Source organism: Cygnus olor, chromosome 25 (assembly GCF_009769625.2).
Source record: "Cygnus olor isolate bCygOlo1 chromosome 25, bCygOlo1.pri.v2, whole genome shotgun sequence".
Taxonomy (NCBI): Eukaryota; Metazoa; Chordata; class Aves; order Anseriformes; family Anatidae; genus Cygnus; species Cygnus olor.
Window position 1 is genome coordinate 2,831,368 of NC_049193.1, and position 8,710 is coordinate 2,840,077.

Genomic DNA, 8,710 nt, shown 5'->3' on the forward strand with positions numbered 1-8,710 from the left:
GGGGGTGGCCAGGGGTCTCCGTCCTGCCCGAGGGCACGGGGACAGCAAGGGGGGGATTTGGGGCATTTGGAGACGTGGCTGGTGATGCCCTGGGAGGGGGGGGCGGGGAGTCACAGCCCAGCCTTCAGGCGAGGAGCTCTGTGAAAACCAGAGGGCAGCATGGAAAACAGGGGCCAGCACAGGAGCCCTGCCTCCTGGACTGCTCAGAGGAAGCCATTTAAATTTTTCCAGGAAAAAAAAAAAAAAAAAAAAAAAAAAAAAGAAGCCAAGAAGAGTTTTGTCCTTTTCCCCAAGTTTTTCGGAAGAAAACTTTTTCCGCCCCCTCCTTTTCACCAGATCTCACCCCAACGCACTCTCCCCCTTTCCTTATTCCATTTTTTGTGGAAGGCAGAATTTTCAGGGCAGGGAAAGCACTTGTCCAGCCCACTCCAGCATCAGGAAATATTCACCATAGCATCATCCCACACCTCCCAGGCAGGGCTCAGCTCCGCTCTGCAGCCAGCCTGGGAATGCACAAAGGCACAAGAGCCCGGACAGGCGCAGGGAGGGCTCAGCTCCGACCTAGAGAAGAGCCGAGGACCTGAAGATGAGATTTTGGAGGCCGCCGCTGGCCGGAAACGCAAAGCTCTGCCTTCAAAAGAAGCAGCTGAGAAACTGAGCCACCTGCCTCCCACGTTGACCTGGTGCATTCAGAGTAGATTTAAGGGCCTTTCAGGGACATCTCCTTCCTCTGCCATCAGACACACACGGGTCACCTTTTCTCCCTGCTAACATCAGACATTTCCAGCGTTTTTAAGATACAAAGAAAGGTTTCTGCATAAATCTCTTGCCAGCAGCCACTGCGACTTAAACACCAGCTGACATGAGAGAAGGGGAAAAGCAACCCAAAACGGCCCCACGTCGCCCATTTTGCACAGCTGGGCTGACGACGGCCGGCGTTGCCTGATCTCATTCATCAACTGATGGAGTAGAAACATGAAATTAAGGCCGAAGTGATGAAGGATAACTGCAAGGTTTCCTCCCAGACAACGAGCTCCTGGCAGCTGCTGGATGCTCGGCGCGCGAGGCAGCGAGCCGGGCATCGTGAAACACCCAGGAGGGAGAAATCCCTGGGGATGGAGCTGGAAGGGGCACGCGTGGGAATGCATCCCCGAAAGCAAAGCACGGCCTTTCTTCCAGCTGATTTCACACTTCAGGTTCTTGCCTCCAACCACCCTGGCTCAGAGCCCACTCCCGAGCTCCCCATCGCAATGCAGCAGCCCGTGGAGCGCACGCAGAGCTGCTCTTTCGGGGCCAAGTCAGGGCTTTGAACCTCTGAGGTTCACTGCTAAGAGGTTCTTTCCTCTTCTTACAGCTTGAATTTCCAAGCAGCAAGCTGTAAAGATTTCAGCCTCTCCTCTGTCCAGACTAAAATAGCACTGAGGGCCTTTTGCACTCAGATTTTTTTTTTCCATCCTTTTCAAAGGAATGCAAAAATCTCAGCCCCAGCCAGAGGCATTGCAGCATTTTACTGATCGCTTTAATTTCATTCAGCACTGCCCCGCTCTGATAGCCGGGCAAAAAACCCTGATGGCTGCAAACCACGCAGCTTTTGTGCCAATAAATCGCATCGTGTTTGTATTGCCTTCTTCCAACGAGAGGACCGAGACATAAATATGGGGCACGACCCACTAAAACGTTGCTGGGACGTGAACCCTTTCATCTCCAATTTATCATTTCAGATCTGCCCTGGCAAAGCGGTGTCATTGCCCTTCAGCAGCCGTCTGCTGAGCCCAGCAGAAAGGAGCTGTTAATCTCCGTCCTGCTCTGAAGGAAGTTGCTGCACGACGCAAACCATCCCCTCCACGGGGGATGCATCCACCAGCATCACCCGCGCAGGCAGCGATGACTTCCTACCCTCGGCTTTGGGGTTACGAGGCACTGGGGTTGCATCAGCAGCCTGCACGTGCTCTGCTTTCCTACAGGAGGATTTGCAGGTAAAAATGAAAGCTTCGCTTTGAGAAAAATCACGCGCTCTGCAGCCAAAACGCAGGGAAGGGCTGCTCGTGGCAGGAGGAAGGTTAGGAGTTGGGCTCGAAAACTAGCGACAGAAACAAAGCAACCCTCAACCTCTCAAAAAACAAGGCTGGAAGAGAGAAACCTTGGGAAACGCTTGAGAAAACCAGGAGCACCGAAGCCTCCTGGTGCTTGGGAAATGCCGTGTGCAAGGTGGCACCGTGCAGGGAAATCAATTCGCAGGGGAGCCCCTCGCCAAGCCCCATTTCTCCAGAAAATCTCCTTCAGCACCCCTTTTGTTTTCCCCAGGATTATTTCTTTTCCCAGAGAGAGTCTAGTTGTCTCTTCTGTTATTTTTAATGAAATGCTATTCAGCCTCGGAGGGCAGGAAGGGAAATTAGAGCCACCGGTTGCTCGCGCCGAAGCTGAGCAGCCCCCAGCAGGGAGCTGCACCGTGGGTTTTCCCAGCGCACCAGGCGAATGGGGACTGTCATCTCCAAATCCTCCTAGAGCCAAAGCACATTTCTTTTCTCCCCAATTTGCTTGGCCTGTAAAAAAATTAATGAGCCAACACAGAGAAACCCCCAGGAGACAGGGATGAAAAAACATCCAAATGCTCCGTGGCACAGCAAAACAGGACGAGCCACCCAGCGCACCCCCCCCCCCCCCATCCCCAGCTTTGGGGTTTGGCTGATTTATGAGGATAACCATGATTTTTGCTTGCAGACTGGAATTTTAGAAGTTTTCTAGGTTATTCAAGCCCTACGTGTGACACAGGCCACGAACAACACTGGGCTTTGGAGGGGGGTTTGGGCAGCAGCTGCCCCATCCCAGCTCAAGGGGCTTTGGGGGGGGGGATCCGGCCCCGCTCACCCAGTCCCAGCACCCAGAGCAGCTCCCTGCTTCCCTCTGCAGTCACAAGGCAGAAGGGCTCGCTTGGCTTGCAGCCTCCTCTGCCTCTCCCAAAGGCAGGATTTGTCCCAGTCCTTCCCCTGCCCACGCTCCCGCTGCAGACTGGGCCATACCCCACTTGGCATCACCCCAAATGCACCTCAGGGCCAGCATCCCCGCCACGGCTCAGCATCCCCAGCGCTGGCTCTGGCTTTGCACACACCCCCAGTTTGCTCTTTTTTAAGCAAAAACCTCGCCAAACAGCCTCCTCCCTGCTCTTTAGGAAAAGCGCGCTGCCTGCAGGTAGCGCGGCGAAAAGGAAGCGGAGAGGAACCTTTTAATTTGTTTTCCCACTCAAACATCCAAACAGGCTCCCGCAGCCTTAGCCAAGAGGTCTCCGCGTTTGGCAAACGCTCTGCAATTAAATGACACGTTTTGGAAGGGGTTCTTCCTCGATCCTGGGGAAGGGAGGGGAAACACCCACGTGCACTACAGGGAACGGAGCCGAGGTGGTGCAAGAAGGCAAGGGGGGGTCGTTGTAGTAGGATTTCCCAGGAGCAATGTTATTTTTTATTTTAGTATTCAACGTTTTGCATCCAGCTGCAAAAAAACCAACTTGTGTTTGGAGGCACCCGGTTCATGAGCCCCAGCTGGTTGGATCATAGCTGGCTGGGAGGCTTCGGCTGGATCCGTGCAAGGGCTGAGCACAGCCAGAGATGGGGCAGCGCCTCCAAACCACCCCTTAGGCAGCTGAATTCAGGCGAGGAGCTTAGGAGACCTGCCCTCAGGACAGTGCCAGAGCCTGGAGCATCAGCATCCCTCGCACACAAAGTAACAGAGCTCTGTTATGGATAGAAATGCCAGCAGATGCACGCACAGCCGTGCTTCCCAGGGGAAATCTCACCTTGCACATGCACCGAGGAACCTGCCTTCCTCCCTCACTTCACCACTGGGCTCCTAAGCTCAAAATGATGCAGAATAACTAGCTACCAGCCTGGAGACGTGCTTTGCTACCTCCTAACAAAAGGCTTTGTGAGGGGGAAAAGGCACCTTAACCACCCTCCTTCTATTTCTGGGTGCTAACGGCCCCCACCTGCTCCCCGTGTGCCCACCAGCTGCAGGCAGAGCACGGCAGCAGCTCCCGGGGAGGAGACAGGGCACCGAACCGTGTCTCGGAGATGGCTGAAATCTCACTGCTGTGGCCAAATAACCTTGGGGTGCTGGGCTGCAAAATAAAAGTAAGGATGGCAGGCTCCTTCCCAGAGCATCTGGAAGGGGGGAAAGGGCGGCACAGGGGGATACACAGCGTCGTAGGCTGTGCATGCCTCTTAATCAACACCCGAATTCATTGTAGGCTGTGTATCCCTCTTAATCAACACCTGAATTCATTTCTCTGCCTCCCCTAGCAGCTGTCAGGCAGTTGAAGGCTGGGGTTCCCACTCTCGCTACGCTCCCTTGCTTCTTTCAAGTCTTTGCATAAGCCGCTCTCTCTGACCTCACGCTCTTTGCTGTCTCTCCCAGAGCCTCTTCCCTCGCAGTGTGTTTTCTATTTTTTTTTTTTTGTTGTTGTTGTTCTTCGGCACTCACTTTCTTGACAATGCTGCTTTCCGTGCAGCTGTTCTGGTTTTGCAAGAGCAGCTCGGTGGCTCGCAGGGGCAGCAGACCCCATCCTTTCCCTTCAAGGCACGTGCCCAACGGCCTCCTACCCGAGCCCCCAGGCCCCCAGGCCCGTGTGCCGTGCGGCCGCGTTACCCGTGGGTGCCTGCAGCCCCCGGGCGTTACCGGAGGAAGATGCCCAGCAGCACCCTGCCACGGGTAGCTGCAAAGCCCTCCCTTACCTGCTGTCACCGCTACCGATGCCACCAGCAGCCAGTTTCTCCTCCCATCACGTCTCAGGGCACTGCGCCCTTTCTGCTTAAAAACATCCCCCCCGCCCCCCCTTATGGCCTTTTTTTTTTCTCATTTCCTTCTATCTTAGTTCTGCTGAGGCTGATAGCGCCTGGTTAAAAACGCTTCCAGAAAAAAAGAGCCGTTCATAGAAAGCTGCCTTGGGAAGCGGGAGGTGCTTTTTAGGAGCCTCTCCCCTCTCCTTTTTGCTGAGCCCCCCCGGCCGAGCCCAGCTGCCAGCTCAGGTCCCGCTAGAGGGCAACAGAAACCCAGGAAAGGAGCCGGGCTGAGCAGCAGAGGGGAGGAAGGGCCTTGCGGCACCGCCAAGGATTCCTTAATTCAGCTTTCAGCCGAATCACGCCTAAAAATCGCAGCTGCTTCCCCCAGCCGGGATGCGCAAGGGCATCGCAAGAGGCTGCGTCCTCTGGGACGTCCTCCTTTTCCCCCAAAAATCTGCCCCTGCTCTCTGCCACCGCAGGAGCATCTTTCCCTGAACATCAGCCCCCCCTGCACGCAGGAAAAGAAGTTTCCTCAAGCCCCAGAAACATGCAGGAGATGCTTGATTTTGGAAATACGCGTGAGCCGAGGGGATTTTTCACAGCAGTCTCTGGAGCCCCGGCTGGGGTGGCCAAACCCTCGTGCTCGGTGCTGCCCAAAGGAAGGAAGCTGGAGGAGCCCCATAACAGCCCCGACAACGAAGAAGGAGCAATTTTGATTGCTTTTGGTCTTCTTTTTCCAGCAGACCCCACTCTGGCAGCACCAGCTAGAACTGCAGCTTTGGAGCTGCCCAGCCAAGCCAAGCCGAAGGCAAAAAAAAAAACTGGCACCAATTAACCCCATCACCAATTAACCCCATCCTCATCAGCCACCTGCAAGAGGCCAGGATGCCCCTTCCAACCCCTCCTGTGACCCTCCTGGGGAAAAAAGCAGCAGGGAAAGGAGTTTTCTTTACAAGTGCTAAAAGCAGCACCCAGGCTTTCCGTTCCCTCCTCCCACCAGGAATATTTTCACCGGTGTTTTCAAGGAAACCCATCCCCAAATGCTGGCCCAGGACTCCCCCAGATGGGTTCGTTTCCTCTGAGGAGGTCCCATTTCTGCACGGGAGGTGCAGGAGCCCACTTCTACTGCACGAGCCCATCGGATGGGCCATGTCCCCTGGCTGGAGCGGGGGACACGTCCCCACCACCGCCCCGGAGAGGTGGCAGCGCCGGCGCCGTGCTCACCACGCACGGGCTATTTAAGCAGCTCCGGAGGGAGCCATCGTGGCACCAGACGAGCTGGAGCAGCTCCTAAATCAGCCCTTCTTTATGCTGCTCCAGATCCCAGCTCCCTCTGAACACCAGAAAACCCAGAAAGTCGCATTAAATCACTTTTATCCTCGCTTTTATCCCCTGTTCTTCCTCCTCGTCCTGAGCCACGCTGCCATCAGCCTGGCCTCGCAGCCAAATCAGAGCTGCCCAGCTGCTCCCCCAAAAAACCTCGCACCCCAAACCAGTGCCATGAATAGGTGGGACACATCCAGCACCACAGGGGGGACGTGGACCACGCGGTGCTGACGACTCCAGGCAGGCTGGGCAGGAGATGCAGTGCTTGGAGTGATTTAAAAGCAGGTGATGGCTCAGGCATTTGGAAGTTTTATGAAGATCTTTTATCGAAATCACTGTAGTTAGAGCTGTGCAGCCTATTAAAGGTATCCAGCACGCCGCTGGGGCCAGGACAGCATTAGTGCTCCCGTATATCCTCCACTGCTGTGTTCCTTCTGGTTTTAGGAGGCCCCAGGGTCCTTCCAGCACCACTCCTGGATGAATATTCTGGAGCTCAACAGCCCTGGGTGCTTTGGGGAGGGATTCACCACCCGTTTGCTCCCTTTGGCACAGGTTGGATGGGGAACTGGGCTTGTATGGCTCCTCTCCTTCTGTGAGCATTGAGGCTGGGTCTCGTCTTCCATGCCCCGAAATGCCACCGCTCCACAGGAGCAAGTGCCATCGCTATAACTCCCGTGGCATCCATCTGAGACCGTAATCCCAGCCCGGTTCCGATGCCCGAATGATCCAGGCGGCGACAGGCAGCGACGCAGGCGGGCGCCTTTGATGCAGGGAGCAGGCAGCAACCACCACGCAGCCTCATCGCCCACCTTCCTCCCTCCCTCCCCGCCCCAAAACCGCAAGAGAAGCCCCCCCCCGTCCAGGTCCCAGCATCGCAAGCACAGTCAAAAGCTGGAGCGTTTTGCTGGGCAGATGGGAGTGCTAGCAGGGCACTCGGTGACAGCATCCTGCCTGCCGAAACGTGCTCTTTTCCCCGTAGTTTGTTCATTTTTAGCAGCGCTGCGGGATCTGGCTTTCCAAAGGGGCTCAGGAAAAGGGGGGAAATATGGAAAGGATGCGGAAAGGAAGGTAACGCGCTGTAAAGGAGAGGAATCATTGCCCGGGGTTTGAGAAAATCCTGGGTGTAATTCAAGTCCTGTCCCTGGCAAGTTACTTCTGTACTGCAACTTCGCCCGCTGAAAGATGGGAAAAGGACAACTGTTCCCTTCCATGAAACAAACCCAAACGAGCAAGGCTCTGTCGGTCTGGAACAGCAAAGCCAACCGATGAGTTCTGTTTCCTTTTTAAGCGCCATACAGCCTGCCATGCCTTTACTTCTGGAATAAAGTAAAAATCAAACCGCCTGGCTTGGTTGGGGGAACAGAATCTGCATTTTCTTGTTCCTTTTTTTAATTTCCCAAGTCTAAGGAGCGGTGCCCGGCACTGCCACGATTCATCACCTCCCCGCTGCCATGCAGAAGGAAGGCAGGAACAGCACCGTCTAGACTTAGGCACACACAGAAACAAAGTCACAACTAAACTGAAAATAAACTTCCTAGCCAGCCCGCGCCCTTGCAGAGGTGCGAGACCCTCGGGGGAGGAAGGAAATGTTCTGCAGCCCTTTAGAAGGGGCCAGGTACAGACTCGTCCCCTCTCTCTCAGATCAAAAGGTCCTAGAAATATTTAATTCTTTCTTCTTAATGGTTTTAAGGACGGGGAGCGAAAGCAGAGTGCGCAGCCACGTGGCGGGGGGAGGAAGCACTGCTGCAGCAGCCAGTATTTATGAACCAAAAATGACCCCCGCCCCAATAAATCGAGGCCCCACGACTCGGCCAACGCCTCCCAAAGGGCACAACACGAGGGAGAGCCTCCCCGTGCCCTGCCTGCAGCTGGGTCCTCCCATGGGAGAAGGAGCTTTTTGCTTTTTCCTGACGGCCGGAGCGGAGGGACCCGGTCCTGCGGCGGGCGAAGGCTGGCAGAAGGAGCCTTTTGCTTTTTCCTGATGCCCAGGATGGGGATGCCCAGGATGGGGAAGAGCCGAGCCTGGAGGCAGAGCATCCGCCGCAATCCCCTTGGCCCCTTGGTGCCAGACCAAGCTCCCAAGGGCAGGCTCGGGCACCCCTGGCCATTTCCCACCCCAGTGCGCTCCCTTCGCTCCGCTTCCCCCCCGCCAGCCCGGGATGCTCCCCTCGGATCCAGGCGGAGACTCCTTCACACGACGGCTGCCCAACCTCGTCCTCGGGCACCCCGCACACCCCGCAGAGCCCTTTGGGACCCCCCCCATTCCCCCCTGGGGGGGCTGCTCCGGGGGTTCGCTGCCTTGCAGGCACCAAAGGGTTACGCTCGGAGGTGCCGCTCTGCGCTCCAGGCACCTGGAGGGGAGGGAGGGAGGGATGGATGGAGAGGAGTTTTCGTCGAGGCTCCAAGAAGGCAGCGAGGAGCGAGCGGGAGCGGGCAGGAGCGCGGCGGCAGCAGGTGAAGCCGCGGGGGGAGCCGCCACCGCCGCCCGGTCCCGTTCCGCTGCCACCATGGGTCGGGGGGGGGCCCTAGGAAGCGGCTTATAAAGGGGGACACCCCCTCCCCTTCCCCTGGCTGACGTCCCTCGCTCAAAGAGAAGGGAGGGAAAGAAAAAA

The 8,710-nt window shown here is 56.3% G+C and overlaps 1 long non-coding RNA gene across 1 annotated transcript; it reads right to left on the minus strand.

Moving 5' to 3' along the window:
• Positions 1 to 442: 442 nt before the first annotated feature.
• LOC121059803 lies at positions 443 to 3,489 on the minus strand. The gene is made up of 2 exons (XR_005814646.1): positions 3,371 to 3,489; positions 443 to 2,543 (listed from the first exon to the last, which is right to left on the minus strand). It is a non-coding gene; the product is annotated as an uncharacterized LOC121059803 (long non-coding RNA).
• Positions 3,490 to 8,710: the final 5,221 nt, after the last annotated feature.